We start from the raw sequence: 14,602 nt of genomic DNA, 5'->3' as shown, positions 1-14,602 counted from the left end.
GGTGAAGTCCAAGATGGACGGTGTGTGTATGAAAAGACTCCAGGAATTGTCTGGGCTTCAGGGTTCCGGGGCACCAGTTTCTTGGCCCTGGTGTCACTCAGGACCTCTTGAGGCCCTTCCAAGGGTGATACATGTTTCGGTTTGGTCCTGGAGAGGTGACTCAGACATAAGGAAGGGGCTGGCCCACCCCTAGGCTGTTCGGTAGCACTGGAGTCATTCTAGCACCTTCTGAGACCATGCCTGAGGGTCCTGGGCCTTGGGTTCAGTCGGATCTGATTATTTTGCATAGAGAGTGCAGTTCCTTATTGAAGTCCAGCACAGACACAGGGATTTCTTCCAGACCCAGAGGTCTCCTCCTGAAGGTTTTCTGTGGATTGGATGTTGGTGCCTCGTGGAGGGCCTGCAAGGATGTTGTTTGACTAGGGTGTCCGTACCTGCTTGTCTTGTCCTGGGTCATTTCCTCAGGCTTGACCACTCTCTTCTCCTCTGTACCCTTGACCCCTCTCTTCAGTATTTGTTTTTTTTGGTTCCTTGTGGCTTTCCAGACCAAAATGGCACCCTTAATTAAGGTCTTCAGAGACGCTTCTGCTCTGAATTACCTCACCGGTTATCTAGTCTCCCCTTCCGATTCTGTTTTCACTCTCAATTCCAGGCAAATTTGATCTCCTGAGGGAAGACTCCCTCCCCCACTCCCACTTTATTCTTTTCACTTGTACTAAAAGTCACCAAAATTTAAAAATCCCAGTTTCCAGTCATAACTTTATGGTGTCTGCTGTCTGTCTGTGGGCAACTGTGTCAACTGGAAGTATTATCACACAGTGAAGAGAGAAAAAGTGTTCATGTCCCAGAAAGGATTACTTAGCCCGTGAAATTTAAACTGTATATGGAAAGCTCACGTTAATCCAGGGAGAAGAGAGAGGTATTACCACCCACATCCCCGAGACCATCTTTTTCCTTCGCACCTTTGCTACTCTGAGTGGGGTCCTCACCTGGGAACTTCTTCCAAATGCAGCATCTTGGGCCCCGCCCTGGCCCTACTGATTCTGAATCTGCCTTTTAACAAGATTGCCTAGGTAATTCAGGAGCAGAGTAAAGTTTGAGAGGCACTGCTGCAAGTCCCACGAGCATTAGTCAGACTACTTCCACAGCAGTTCACTTCTAAAGAGAACATTTATTGGGATCACAGCTCATACAGCAGACTCTGGGTGTTGTTGCTGTTTTGAAATAGGATTAAAAGAATTTTCTTCCCGAAGGAATACATGCACACAGTTAAGAGCAAAATTCAGACTGCTCGCAGTGGGGGCCAATGAAAATTTAGACACTCTCACCCCAGTCTTCCCCAACCCCAGGCTCACTCCTCATTCCCTTGGACTTATTTCCAGAAATTGTTGGTCTCCCCTCCGCCACCCTCCTGAGGCTGCATCTTACATTTTCTACTAGAATTCGAGGAGGGGAACTAGAGTCACTGTACAGAAATCCATTTTCGATTCCGACGAGGCTCGAATGAATTTGTGAACAGGCCAGAAAGCTGCATGGCAGCAGGTCAAAGGTGTTGGGTGAGGGAGTCCGAAAGGGACGCCAGCAACATGGCTTTATTATTAGCAAGTTTTAATTGTTTCACACTGTCCACTAATTTTAAAAACAGGGCAGCCTACTTAATGACTTATTTCTGTCATTTGCTATTTCTCTTTTGCTGGGACAGATTCTGCCAGCAGAGGTGTGGCCACCTAGATGCTCTGACTTCTTTTGCTTTTTTCTATCTGAAAGGACAGAGATGGAGACCCCCATGTACTGGTCTTTTATTATGATGATGATTTTTAATGTAGCGTATTAAGCTTCTTTAATTTGTGTTTGAGAAAATAAGCCTCAATTTTGGGACGCGCTTTGGGGAAACTTCGTAGAAGACTCATATTTGAAGTGATAATTTAATAGCAAGTTCTTGCCCTTTTAAAAGACAGTTTTATTGAGGTATCATTTGCATGCCATAAATTCCTCTGGTTTTAGGCATGCAATTCAGTGATTTTTAGGAAATTGAGTTGTACAGTCATCACCAAAATCCAGGTTTCCATTACCCCAAAAAAGATCCTTGTGTCCATTTGCAGTCAACCCTGTTTGCACCCCCCAGCCCCAGACTACTAATTGACTTTCTATCTCTATACATTTGCCTTTTCTGGACATTTATATAAATGGAATTGTACAATACATGGTCTTTTGTGACTGGCTTCTTACACTTAACATAATGTTTCTGAAGTTCATCCATGCAGTAGCTTGTATCAACACTTCATTCTTCTTTACTGCCAAGTAACATTCCAGTGCATGGATATGCCACATTTTGTTTATGAACCAGTTCACCAGTTGATGGACTTTTGTTTTCTTTCCACTCTTTGGCTAGTATGAATCACGTTACTGTGGACATCTGCATGCAGCTCTTCGTGTGGATATTTTCATTTCTGTTGGGTAGATACCCATGGGTGGGTTTGCTGGGTCATGTGATAAATTTATGCTTAACTTTAAAAAGATTGTTTTTTAAAGTTGTGGCAGAATGCAGATCACGTAAAATTTATCAACTTAACCATTTTTAAGTGTACAGTTCAGCGGCACAGAGAAATTCACTATGCTGTGCGGCCATCCCCACCGTCTCTGCTTAGAATTCATTTCATCCTGCAAAACTGAAACTGCCCACTGAACAGTAACTCCCCAGGGCTCTGTCCACTCAGCTCCTGCCAGCCTCCATTATTCTCTCTGTCTCTATGATTTGACTACTTTTCAGTCTGTTGATTATGTTCTTTTGATGCACAGAAGTTTAAAATTTTGATTAAGTCCTTTTTTTTTTTTGCTGCATTGTGCAGTTTGTGGGATCTTATTTCCCCAACCAGGGATCGAACCCGGGCCGCCTGCAGTGGAAGTGCCAAGTTCTAACCACTGGACCCCCAGAGAATTCCCAATTAAATCCTATTTTTTGTTGTTGTTGCCTTTGCTTTTGGTGTCATATCCAAGAAGTCACTGCCAAATCGAATGTCATGCAGCTTCCCCCCCTGTATTTTCTCCTAAGAGTTTTATAGTTTTAGGTTTTATGTTTAGGTCTTTGATCCATTTGAAGTTAATTTTTGTATACGGTGTAAGGCAAGGGTCCAACAATTTCATTCTTTTGCGTGTGAATGTCCAGTTTTTTCAGCATCGTTTGTCGAAAAGACTGTCCTTTTCCCATTGAATGGTCTTGGCACCCTTGTCGAGAATCATTTGACCATATATGTGAGGGTTTATTTTGGGGTTTTCTATTGGTTTAACTTTTTAAGAAACCGCCAAACGGTTTCCAAAGCAACTGCGCCGTGTTACAATCCCCTCCAACAACGTGTGAGGATTCCCATTTCCTCATATCCTTGACAAAATTTATTACCTGCTCTTTTTTTTTTTTTAAATTTTGTTGTGCTGGGTCTTAGTTGCAGCAGGCAGGCTCCTTAGTTGTGGCTCGAGGACTCCTTAGTTGTAGCAGGCGGGCTCCTTAGTTGCGGCATGCATGTGGGATCTAGTTCCCTGACCAGGGATCGAACCCGGGTCCCCTGCATTGGGAGCACAGAGTCTTAACCACTGCACCACCAGGGAAGTCCCCTTACCTGCTCTTTTGATTATAGCCATCCTCGTAGGTGTGAAGTTGTATCTCATTGTGGTTTTGGTTCTTGACCTTTGAACATTCTGCCTTTGTCCAGCCTGGAACAGAGAGGTAGTAAGACAGAGTGAGGACACCCTCCCTCCCTCCCCGCGACATAAACACAACCACAGGACCAGTTACCTGCCTGAACGCACTTAGTCCTTCTGCAGGGTAGACTGAATAAGCTCGGGCAAGTGTCTTAACATCTTAGAGCCTCAGCTTTCTCTTCTGAATAACGGGAATAATAAATCCCTTTCTCGAGACTTCCCTGGCAGTCCATTAAGACTCCGAGCTTCCACTGCAGGGGGCATGGGTTCAATCCCTGGCTGGGGAACTAAGATCCCACATGCCATGTGGTACGGCCAAAAAAAAAAAAAAAAAAAAATCACTTTCTCACACGAGGTGAGATAAGAACAAGTATACAAGTGCCTTTTTTTTTCTGGTTCTTAATAAATGTTGGATTCACAGTTTTACTCCCTACATTTCCCATCTGTGTGATTTTGCTGTGGGACGTCCCTGTCACTGATTTAACTTTTCCAGCAAATATGACTTTCCAGCATTTTAAGCATAACAGAGCCCTGCTAGCAGCTTGGCCATCTCTCTCCGGTTCCTCTGGATGCCACCCAAATATCTTCACGCTCACGTCTCTCATCGACGCTGAGTGAACTGGGAAGCACCCTGCCCCCTTGCCTGCCTGTCATCTGGGTCATGATCACTTGTTTATCCAGTTTTGCTTCCTTCTCATCATCCGTCCTGGCTTCTGTGTAGGCTGACAAAATCTGGTGCATTCTCCTGACCTCTCACTCTGGATCCTGTTGGGGCAAAAAACATGTTTATCCTGGGCCTGTCGAAAGCAATGAGGTGGCCTTTCCTTTCTCGGTGCTGCCATGGTGCTGCCACATCTGCAGAGACTTGCCCCCGGGTGTGGGGGGGAGGGGAGATGCACTCCCCCTGGCAGCCTCCCCGCCTGTGCCTGGGTTGCTAGCTGCGGTGGTAATTGGCTTGGCAGTGCACGCCCTAAAAGGTTGTCCTGCAGCTGATACTTTGTTGAAGCTGCGAGGCCAACCCCCTTGGGAGTTCCCTGCAACAGCAGCTGTCTTGTCTTATTAAGGAGAGACATGGGAAAGGTGTTTTGAAGGGAGACGTCTTATCTCAAAGCACAGTGGCTGGGCCTGAACATCTGGAAGGGAGATAGGAAGGCCAAGGCAGAGGGCAGGGTGGCAGCAGCTTGGGACGCTTGGCAGAAAATGCTTCGCTGGCAGTTGAGGATAATGGTTGAATGTTTTCCAAGGACATAATACGTCCCCTTCAGTAAACTGGGCAATAAGTCCCATACATATTAAAAATGTTGTGCACTTAGGTTCTGAGTGTCCCATGATGCTTGTACGCACGTTAGGAAGTATTTTTCATATCCTACCAACATGAAAAATTTAGAAGCAAGTGAGCAAAATCGAGAGACTTCCAGATATCTCAATGGGGTATAACTTTCATCAAGTAGAACCACTTAAGAAGTATGGGGACTATTCTCTGCCTAAGCTGTTAGGGTCCATAGTGAAGACTTGTGTTTGAGGGGGTGAATTCCCTTTAAACTCTAGTGCAGCAGTGTCACCAGAAGTAGAATGTGAGCCCACATCTGTAACTTGACATTTCCTTATAGCTACTTGTATATTTTCTTTTAAATTTTCGTTGGAGTATAGTTGATTTACAATGTTGTTAGTTTCTGCTGTACAGCAAAGTGAATCAGTTATACATATAGATGTATCCACTCTTTTTTAGATTCTTTTCCCATACAGGTCATTACAGAGTATTGAGTAGAGTTCCCTGTGCTATAAAGTAGGTCCTTATTAGTTATCTATTTTATGCCACTTGTATTTATTTCCTCGGGCTGCCATAACAAATGATCACAAACAAATTGTCAGAAAGTTCCTTTAATTCAGTTCTGGAGGCCAGAGGTCTGAAATCAAGGTGTCAGCAGGGCCACGCTCCCTTTGAAGGGTCTGGAAAGAATCCTTCCTTGCCCTTTCTAGCATCTGGTGATTCCTGGCAACGCTTGGCCTTTCTTGTTTTTGTTTTTGTTTTTTCCCCCGTGACTTTTGGGATCTTAGTTCCCCGACCAGGGATTGAACCCACACCCATCGTAGTGAAAGCACGGACTCCTAACCACTGGACCACCAGGGAATTCTTCTTCCTTGGTTTTATAGTTGTGTCTCTCCAGTCTCCGCCTCCGTTCTCACGTGGCATCTTCCCTGAGTGTCAGTGACTCGGCTTCCAAATCTCCCTCTCTCCTTTCTCTTATAAAAATACCAGTTATTGGGCTTCCCTGGTGGTGCAGTGGTTGAGAGTCCGCCCGCCGATGCAGGGGACTCGGGTTCATGCCCCGGTCTGGGAAGGTCCCACATGCCGTGGAGCGGCTGGGCCCGTGAGCCATGGCCGCTGAGCCTGCGTGTCCGGAGCCTGTGCTCCGCAACGGGAGAGGCCACAACAGTGAGAGGCCCGCGTATTGCAAAAAAACAAACAAACCAGTTATTGGTTTTAGGGCCCAGTCTAAACCAGGATAATTTCATCTCAAGATCCTTAAGTAGGACTTCCCTGGTGGTGCAGTGGTTAAGAATTCACCTGTCAATGCAGGGGACCTGGGTGGTCCAGGAAGATCCCACATGCCACGGAGCAACTAAGACCATGCATCACAACTACTGAGCCTGCATGCTGCAACTACTGAAGCCCATGTACCTAGAGCCCGTGCTCCGCAACAAGAGAAGCCACCGCAGTGAGAAGCCTGTGCACTGCAACGAAGAGTAGCCCCCGCTCACCACAACTAGAGAAAGCCCGCGCACAGCAACAGAAACCCAACGCAGCCAAAAACAAGTTTAAAAAAAAAAAAAGATACTTAAGTAATCCTATTTCCAAATAAGTTCCCTTTGTGAGGTTCCAGGTGGTCCTAAACTTTGGGGGGACACTATTCCACCCACCACACCACATTAAAAAAAATGAGAGAAAACAATTCCATTTCGTTAATTTTAATGTTTTATGTAATATTCCAAAATATCATAACATGTAATCAATATAACAGAATTCTTAACGAGATATTTTAACATTCTTTTTTCCCCCTTGGACACTAAGTCTTTGAAATTCAGTGCATATCTTACAGTTACAACGCATCTCAACTTGGACTTTCTCTGAAGGCTGCATAGCGGCTTGTGGCGGACTGCCATGTGCTGGCCAACACGCTGACAAAGCTTTTATGCTTCTCAGTGTTTTGCCCTGTACTTTCGCCCTCTCTCCTCTCTTCTCGCCCTCCCTTTACCCTCCTCTTAGCTTAAGAAATAAAAACCTACTTTGTAAAAGCTACTGGGTCCCCAAGACTCAGTGGAGGAAGCCGAGTTAGCCAGTTTTGAAAGAAAAGTCCTTTATTCAGTTACATTTTTAAGCATCAGGGTTCATTGTTGTACAGTTTATTAAGCACTTCTATCACAAGTGGCTTAAATAAATGTGGTTAATATTTGGGATGTAACATTTTTTATTGAGTAGGCTATTGGGAGGAATCTCCCTGCCATGAGATTTGTGACCCACCCATTTAGCAGCCCCTGCATGGACGTGGCATTATTCTGTCCTGTTAAGACAAGAAGAGGCACAAACTTTTCTTTCTGGGCTGATTGCTCTGAGTCTTTTGCAGTCATGAAGTTAAGATTAATATCTCTAAAAATCTGTATTGTCTTCTCCAAGAGTTGCAAGCTTGTTACTTTTTGGCTTGAACCTCAGTGAGGGGAGGGGTTGGCTTATAAGCAGACCCACAGGGAGAAGAGTTTTGGATCCTTGAATTCTTAAATGTGGTCTGTGATAAGAAGGTGGTTTCCACCCTCCTTCACACAACTGATGTATACTGAGCCTCTGTTATTGTTGTTGGAATCTCTCCGGAATTATGTTTTCCCTTCAGAGGAATCAATGTTAAAGAAAATTAGCAAGCAACCCATGAATATGAATACCACAGAGAAGAATATAGAGTACAGTGGGAATGTCCCTTCCCCTCCCCAACTTTTGCCCCATCCCCCATAAGTATGTATCTGTCTAGGCCCTCTGTATACCCACCCACATTCATATATATACACACACACACACACACACACACACACACACACATTTTTTTGGCTGCGTCGCCTGCCTTGTAGGATCTTAGTTTCCCCACCAGGGATCGAACCTAGGCCCTTGGCAGTGGAAGTGCAGAGTCCTAACCACTGGACCACCATGGAATTCCCCACATTCATATATATTTAAATTGCTTATTCATTTATTTTTAAAAAACATATATCAGATTATGGTATATATTGTTCTGTGGTTTGCCTTTTCTGCCATTTACCGGGACCTAGAGAGGTCCCACATCAGCACAAATAGTTAGCCGCCTTCTTTTTTTTTTTAAACCATTTTTTAAAAAATTGAAGTATAGTTAATTTACAATGTTGTGTTAGTTTCAGGTATACAGCAAAGTGATTCAGTTTGTATTGTACATACATACATGCATACTTTTTAAAATAAACTTATTTATTTTTGCCTGCGTTGGGTCTTCGTTGTGGTGTGCGGGCTTCTCATTGTGGTGGCTTCTTATTTCAGGTCACAGTCTCTAGGAGCGGGCTCCAGTAGTGGTGGCTCATGGGCTCAGTAGTTGTGGCTCACGAGCTTAGTTGCTGCACAGCATGTGGGATCTTCCTGGACCAGGGATCAAACCTGTGTCCCCTGCATTGGCAGGAGGATTCTTAACCACTGCGCCCCCAGGGAAGTCCCTATATTCTTTTTCAGATTCTTTTCCCTTATAGGTTATGACAAGGTATTGAATATAGTTCCCTGTGCTATACAGTAGGTCCTTGTTTATCTGTTTTATATATAGTAGTGTGTATATGTTAATCCCAAACTCCTCAATTATCCCCTGCTCCCTGCTATCCCCACTGGTAACTTTGTTTTCTATGTCTGTGAGTCTATTTTTGTTTTGTAAATAAGTTCATTTGTATCATTATTTAGATTGCACATATAAGTGATATCATATGATATTTGTCTTTGAGTTACTTCACTTAGTATGACAATCTCTAGGTCCATCCATGTTGCTGCAAATGGCATTATTTCATTCTTTCTTATGCCTGAGCAATATTGCATTGTATATGTAATATATGTACATACACAATGGAATATTACTTTATATATATATTTATAAATATATATATGTATCTCACATCTTTATCCATTCATCTGTCGATGGACACTTAGGTTGCTTCCATGTCTTGAGTTAGCCTTTTTTTTTTTTAATTTGGCCACACTACGCGGCATGTGGGATCTTAGTTCCCTGACCAGGGTTCGAACCTGCTGCTTCCGAATGTGGCCTCTGCATTGGAAGCGCAGAGTCTTAACCACTGGACCTCCAGGGAAGTCCCTAGCGTGTGATAAAGGTGGTACAATAGTCGGTAGTAACAAGCTACATAATTTAATAAATTCTTCTCGATCAAATTTTAGATGACATATATATGATATATATAAGATGACATATATATATATTTTGCTTTAATAAACAGTATATACAAATATAATTGAGCACATGTGAATATTTCTGTAGGTGCCCTTCCTAATTGTGCCGTTGGGCCAAAGGGCAGGAACATTCCAATTTGACTTCCAAAAGGCTGCACCAGTGTTTCCTCCCACACATGTGTATGAGGTGCATGTTTCCCCTGCAAGATGTCAACCTTTTATTTTTATTTTTTGGCAAACTAATTAGTGTGAGGAAATATATCACAGGGTTTTTATCTTTTATTTTTCTTGTTTTTGCTTTTTAAAAATTTCATCGCAGGGCTTTTAATTTTTTATTTCCCCATTAATAGTTACTTTGATCACTTTGTACAGGTTTGTTTGTAATTAGCATTCATTTTTCTTGGAATCACTTGGATTTGCCATTTTGTTTCTATCAGACTGCCTTTTTCAGATTGTTTTGTAGATGATCTATATATGCTCTGGATCTTAATACTTTGATTATGGGTTGTAAGTGTATGCCCTCTCAACTGATCCTGAGTTACAACATTTATAGATTAAGGAGAATTGATATCTTTACACTGTTCAGTCTTCCTATCAAGAACAATGCATATTTCTTCATTTATTCATCTTTAGTAGACAGTTGTAGTTTTTTGAATATAGGTCTGACTCATCTTGAAGTTTTGACCCTAAGTATTTGATGGCTCTTGCTATTAGGATCTTTTTTTTCCTGTTACATTTTCTGAGTGGCTATTGGTGATGGAAAAGCTTCTGAGTTTTATGTTGCTCTTATATCCAGCCAGTTTATTAATTTCTTTATTAGTTTTGATAAGCTTTAAGAATTGCCTACCAATATTCATAATTTTTGTGTAGTACTAGTACAGTGTTGAACTCTGGGCATATTCAGGACTTTCTTGTTTTGGTGACTTTAATAGGAATGATTTTTTTTTTTGGCTGTGCTGCGTGGCATGAGGGATCTTAATTCACTGACCAGGGATCGAACCTGTGCCCCCTGCATTGGAAGTGCAGAGTCTTAACCACTGGACCACCAGGGAAGTCCCAGTAGGAGTGATTTTATGTCTATTTAGTATAATGTTTGCTTTCAAGTTAATATAATTTTCTTCTATACCAAATTTGCTATTTTTTTAAAAATCAGAAATTAATTTTGAATGCTTTGAAAAGCTTTTTCGGGCATCAGTCATAATGATTTTCTCTTCCTTTAATTTGTTAATGTATGAATTAATTTGTTTCAAATGATCTATCTTTGCATTCCTGTAATAAAGTTTAGTTATTATGTACTAGTCAAGATGCATGATGTTGGATTGTGTAGTGTCAAATTTTAAAAAAATATTTACTTATTTTGGCTGTGCCAGGTCTTAGTTGTGGCATGCAGGATCTTGGTTGCAGCATGCGGACTTCTTAGTTCCGGCATGAGGGCTTCTTAGTTATGGCATGTAGGATCTAGTTCTCCAACCAGGGATCGAACCCGGCCCCCTGCATTGGGAGTGTGGAGTCTTACCCACTGGACCACCAGGGAAGTCCCCCTGTATTGTTGAATTTGATTTACAAGTATTTCATTTTTGTTGTTGTGAGGTTGGGCTGGTGACTTTTTCTATGTTTTTTTGCTCTCTGTATTTTGTTTTACTGTTAGGGTTATACTGAATTCATAGAATGATATGTGTTTTTTAATCTTTTTATAATGCTTTGGCACCGTTTTCAATACCAGTGACCTGGTTTCCTGCTGTCCAATATGGTAGCCACTAGCCACAAATGACAATTGACTATCTGAAACATGGCTTGTTTGAGTTGAGATGTGCCATGTCAGATATCCCTTGGGTTTTGAAGACTTAGCATAAAAAACTATGTAAAATATCTTATTTATAATATTTTTATACCAATTCCATGTTAAAATGGTAACATTTTAGATGTTATATGAAATAAATTTATTACTTACCTTAATCTCGCCTACTTTTACTTTTTGAAATCTGGCTACTAGAAAATTTAAAATTTTGTCTATGGTTCACATAATATTTATGTTGGATGACCCTTGAGAATTAACTAGAATGTTCCTATAACATTTTTTTTATTTGGGTCCTTTTTTAGGTCCTTTTTTAGGTGTAGATTTTTGACGCCCTTTTCACTTCTTCTAGGATTGTTAGAAACTTTAGTACTTAGTAAATCAGGTTTGATAATTTATATTTTCTGAGGGAAGTCAGGAAGTCACCTGTTTCATCTAGCTTTTCAAATTTATTGGTATAAAGTTCTACAGAGTACTTATTTAGGCTATAAAATAAATCTGTAGTTTTATGTCCTTTCTCACTTCTTTATTTCCCCCTTGATTAGACTTGCCAAGAGTTTGTTTAATTTAATGTTCTTTTTTTTTTTTTTTTTTTTTTTTTTTTTGCTGTACACGGGCCTCTCACTGTCGTGGCCTCTCCCATTGCGGAGCACAGGCTCCAGACGCGCAGGCTCAGCGGCCATGGCTCACGGGCCCAGCCGCTCCGCGGCACGTGGGATCTTCCCGGACCGGGGCACGAACCCGTGTCCCCTGCATCGGCAGGCGGACTCTCAACCACTGCGCCGCCAGGGAAGCCCTAATTTAATGTTCTTTTCAAAAACCAACCATTTATAATACTGGCTAGGTATATGCTTCTGTTCATTATTGAGTTCCTTAAATATTTTTTGCATTGATTTCTTTTGTCTATTTTCCTTGAGTTTTAAAAAATTTTCCTTGAGTTTGTTACTTTTTTTCTAGATTATTGAGTTGAATGATTAGTTCATTTATTTTTAATCTTTCTGTTTTTTCCCGTAAATGAATTTAAGGGTCTTTGTTTTCCTTTATGTGTTGCCTTAACCATATCCCATAGGTTTTGATACGTTGTGTTCTTACTGAGTGATTGTGTATATGTAACCTTGCCATTTCTTTCTCTTCACATCCACTCTGTTATAAAAATGTCCACCAAGGTCACCCCATGAGCCTTTTGAGTGACTTCCCATTGTTCTCACATGTGGTGGGAATGGAGCTGATTGATTCTGCAAGGAGCATCACTTTTTTTTTTTTTTAATTTTTATTGGAGTATAGTTGATCTACAATGTTGTGTTAGTTTCTGCTGTACAGTAAAGTGAGTCAGTTATACGTATACGTCTGTCCAGTCTTTTTAAATTTTCTTTACCCATATAGGTCATTACAGAGTATTGAGTAGAGTTCCTTGTAGGTCCTTATTAGTTATCTATTTTACATATAGTAGTGTGTATGTGTCAATCCCAATCTCCCAGTTTATCCCTCCCCCCCTCCCCCTTGGTAACCGTAAGTTTGTTTCCAACATCTGTGACTCTCTGTTTTGTAAATAAGTTCATTTGTATCATTGTTTTTTTAGATTCCACATATAAGCGATATCATATGATAGTTGTCTTTCTCTGTCTGACTTACTTCACTTAGTATGATAGTCCCTAGGTCCATTCATGTTGCTGCAAATGGCATTATTTCATTCCTTTTTATGGCTGAGTAATATTCCATTGTGTGTGTGTGTGTGTGTGTGTGTGTGTGTGTGTGTATGTGTATATACCATATTTTCTTTATCCATTCATCTGTTGATGGACCTTTAAGTTGCTTCCATGTCTTGGCTATTGTGAATAGTGCTGCTGTGAACATAGGGGTGCATATATCTTTTCAAATTAAGAGTTTTGTCTGGATAATGCCCAGGAGTGGGGTTGCTGGATCATATGTGTGAGGGGCATAACTTTTCATTTGTAAGCTGTCCAATCTTTTGTTCAGTAAGAGCTGTGATTCTCTAGTGATTGGGGCCAGTATCCTGAAGCTACTTTCATCGGCTGCATCCTCTTCAGGTCCTTGCTTTGAAGTATTAACTGTTGTAGTTCATCATGACTTACAGAGCTCTTGTTCCAGCTCATCCTTCACCTAACAGGGCACTCCTAGCATATTACCATCATCTTTATAACCACTTGTGTTCACTCTAGCGCCTACCCACATTCATTACTTAATGCCCCCACCAGTCTTGTGAGATAGGTATTTTATACTCATTTTATAGCTTGGGAAGCTTAGGAGGTTAAGGGGTTTACCCCGGGTTCATACAGTTAGTAAATGTTGGAGCTAAGATTTGAAACCACATTTATATCACTGTGAGGCCCACCCTTCTGACCACAGCTTTGATACCGTGTACCTGCAGCCTTTCTACCAGCTTCAACCTAAGATGGAACATTTTGCTGACCATGAGTTTGCCTCCCTTCCTTCCCCTATCGTTGCTGTGGGTTGGTCGAGGGCAGGTGCTGAAGGACTGCGGAGGAAGGGGACAAGTTCTTGCGGGAGGGCTCAGAAAGGCCCCTTCCCCAGCCTCCTGCCAGCCTCTTGTGATGGAGGATTGCCTCAACCTTCCCGGCTCCCTTTTCCTCTGCCCCTTTTCTCCATCCCTGCCCTCTCGGCTGCTCCAGAGTCTGAGGAAGCAATATATCATGAAAGAACATCCTAGTCCTAGGGCTTTGCTGCAGGAACATCCAGTCTCATTCTCCCAGGTTATCTGGGAAAATTTCCAGGAATCTAGTTGCTAAGCAGAGCTTCAGGAGGAATAGGTATGCATTACCTATCTGATTCAATCCCAAAGTCTTATCTATTTTAGGCCAATGGTTCAACCTTTTGTTTGTAATTTAGGTTGAATTTTTAAGGTAAATAGTATGACATAAAAAAAGCAAGGGCAGACTTCCTTGGTGGTGCAGTGGTTAAGAATCCGCCTGCCATTTTTTTTTGAGGTAGCGTGCGGGATAGTGTAGTCTTTGTGAGTTTCCACCATGGCGTACCGGGGCCAGGGCCAGGAGGTGCAGAAGGTGATGGTGCAGCCCATCCATCTCATCTTCAGATACTTGCCAAATGGATCTCGGATTCAGGTGTGGCTTTATGAGCAAGTGAATATGTGGATCGAGGGCTGTATCATTGGTACTGATGAGTATATGAACCTCGTATTAGATGATGCAGAAGAGATCCATTCTAAAACAAAGTCACGAAAACAACTGGGTCGGATCATGCTAACATTACTCTGCTCCAAAGTGTCTCCAACTAGAAATGATCAGTGAAGTGAGAAGTTGTTGAGAAGGCAGTACAGTTTTTTTAGGTGTCCTTTGTTAGGAGTGTAGTTCTAAAGCATTTATTTATATTGTTTTGCTCACCTTTATGTTATTACCAGATGACAATAAATGCTGTGGAATTGTTTTTATTAAAATATTTAGGGCTTCCCTGGTGGCGCAGTGGTTGAGAGTCCGCCTGCCAATGCAGGGGATGCGGGTTCGTGCCCCGGTCCGGGAAGATCACACATGCCACGGAGCGGCTGGGCCCGTGAGCCATGGCCGCTGAGTCTGCGTGTCCGGAGCCTGTGCTCTGCAACGGGAGAGGCCACAACAGTAAGAGACCCGTGTACCGCAAAAAAAAAAAAAAAAAAA

General features: G+C 42.1%; 1 protein-coding gene and 1 pseudogene across 3 annotated transcripts in view; both read left to right on the top strand.

Annotated features, from left to right (window-relative positions):
• Window positions 1–14,602, top strand: part of KAT2B (lysine acetyltransferase 2B) — a 102,754-nt gene that overhangs the window by 15,665 nt on the left and 72,487 nt on the right. The gene's annotated exons all lie outside the window — the stretch shown is intronic.
• On the top strand, window positions 12,817–14,430 carry LOC113609373 (small nuclear ribonucleoprotein E pseudogene; annotated as a pseudogene).

The sequence above is a fragment of the Aethalodelphis obliquidens genome, unplaced genomic scaffold (genome assembly GCF_003676395.1).
Source record: "Aethalodelphis obliquidens isolate GAN/ISIS:26980383/991018 unplaced genomic scaffold, ASM367639v1 scaffold56, whole genome shotgun sequence".
Taxonomy (NCBI): Eukaryota; Metazoa; Chordata; class Mammalia; order Artiodactyla; family Delphinidae; genus Aethalodelphis; species Aethalodelphis obliquidens.
This window is presented reverse-complemented; position numbering and strand designations above follow the sequence as displayed.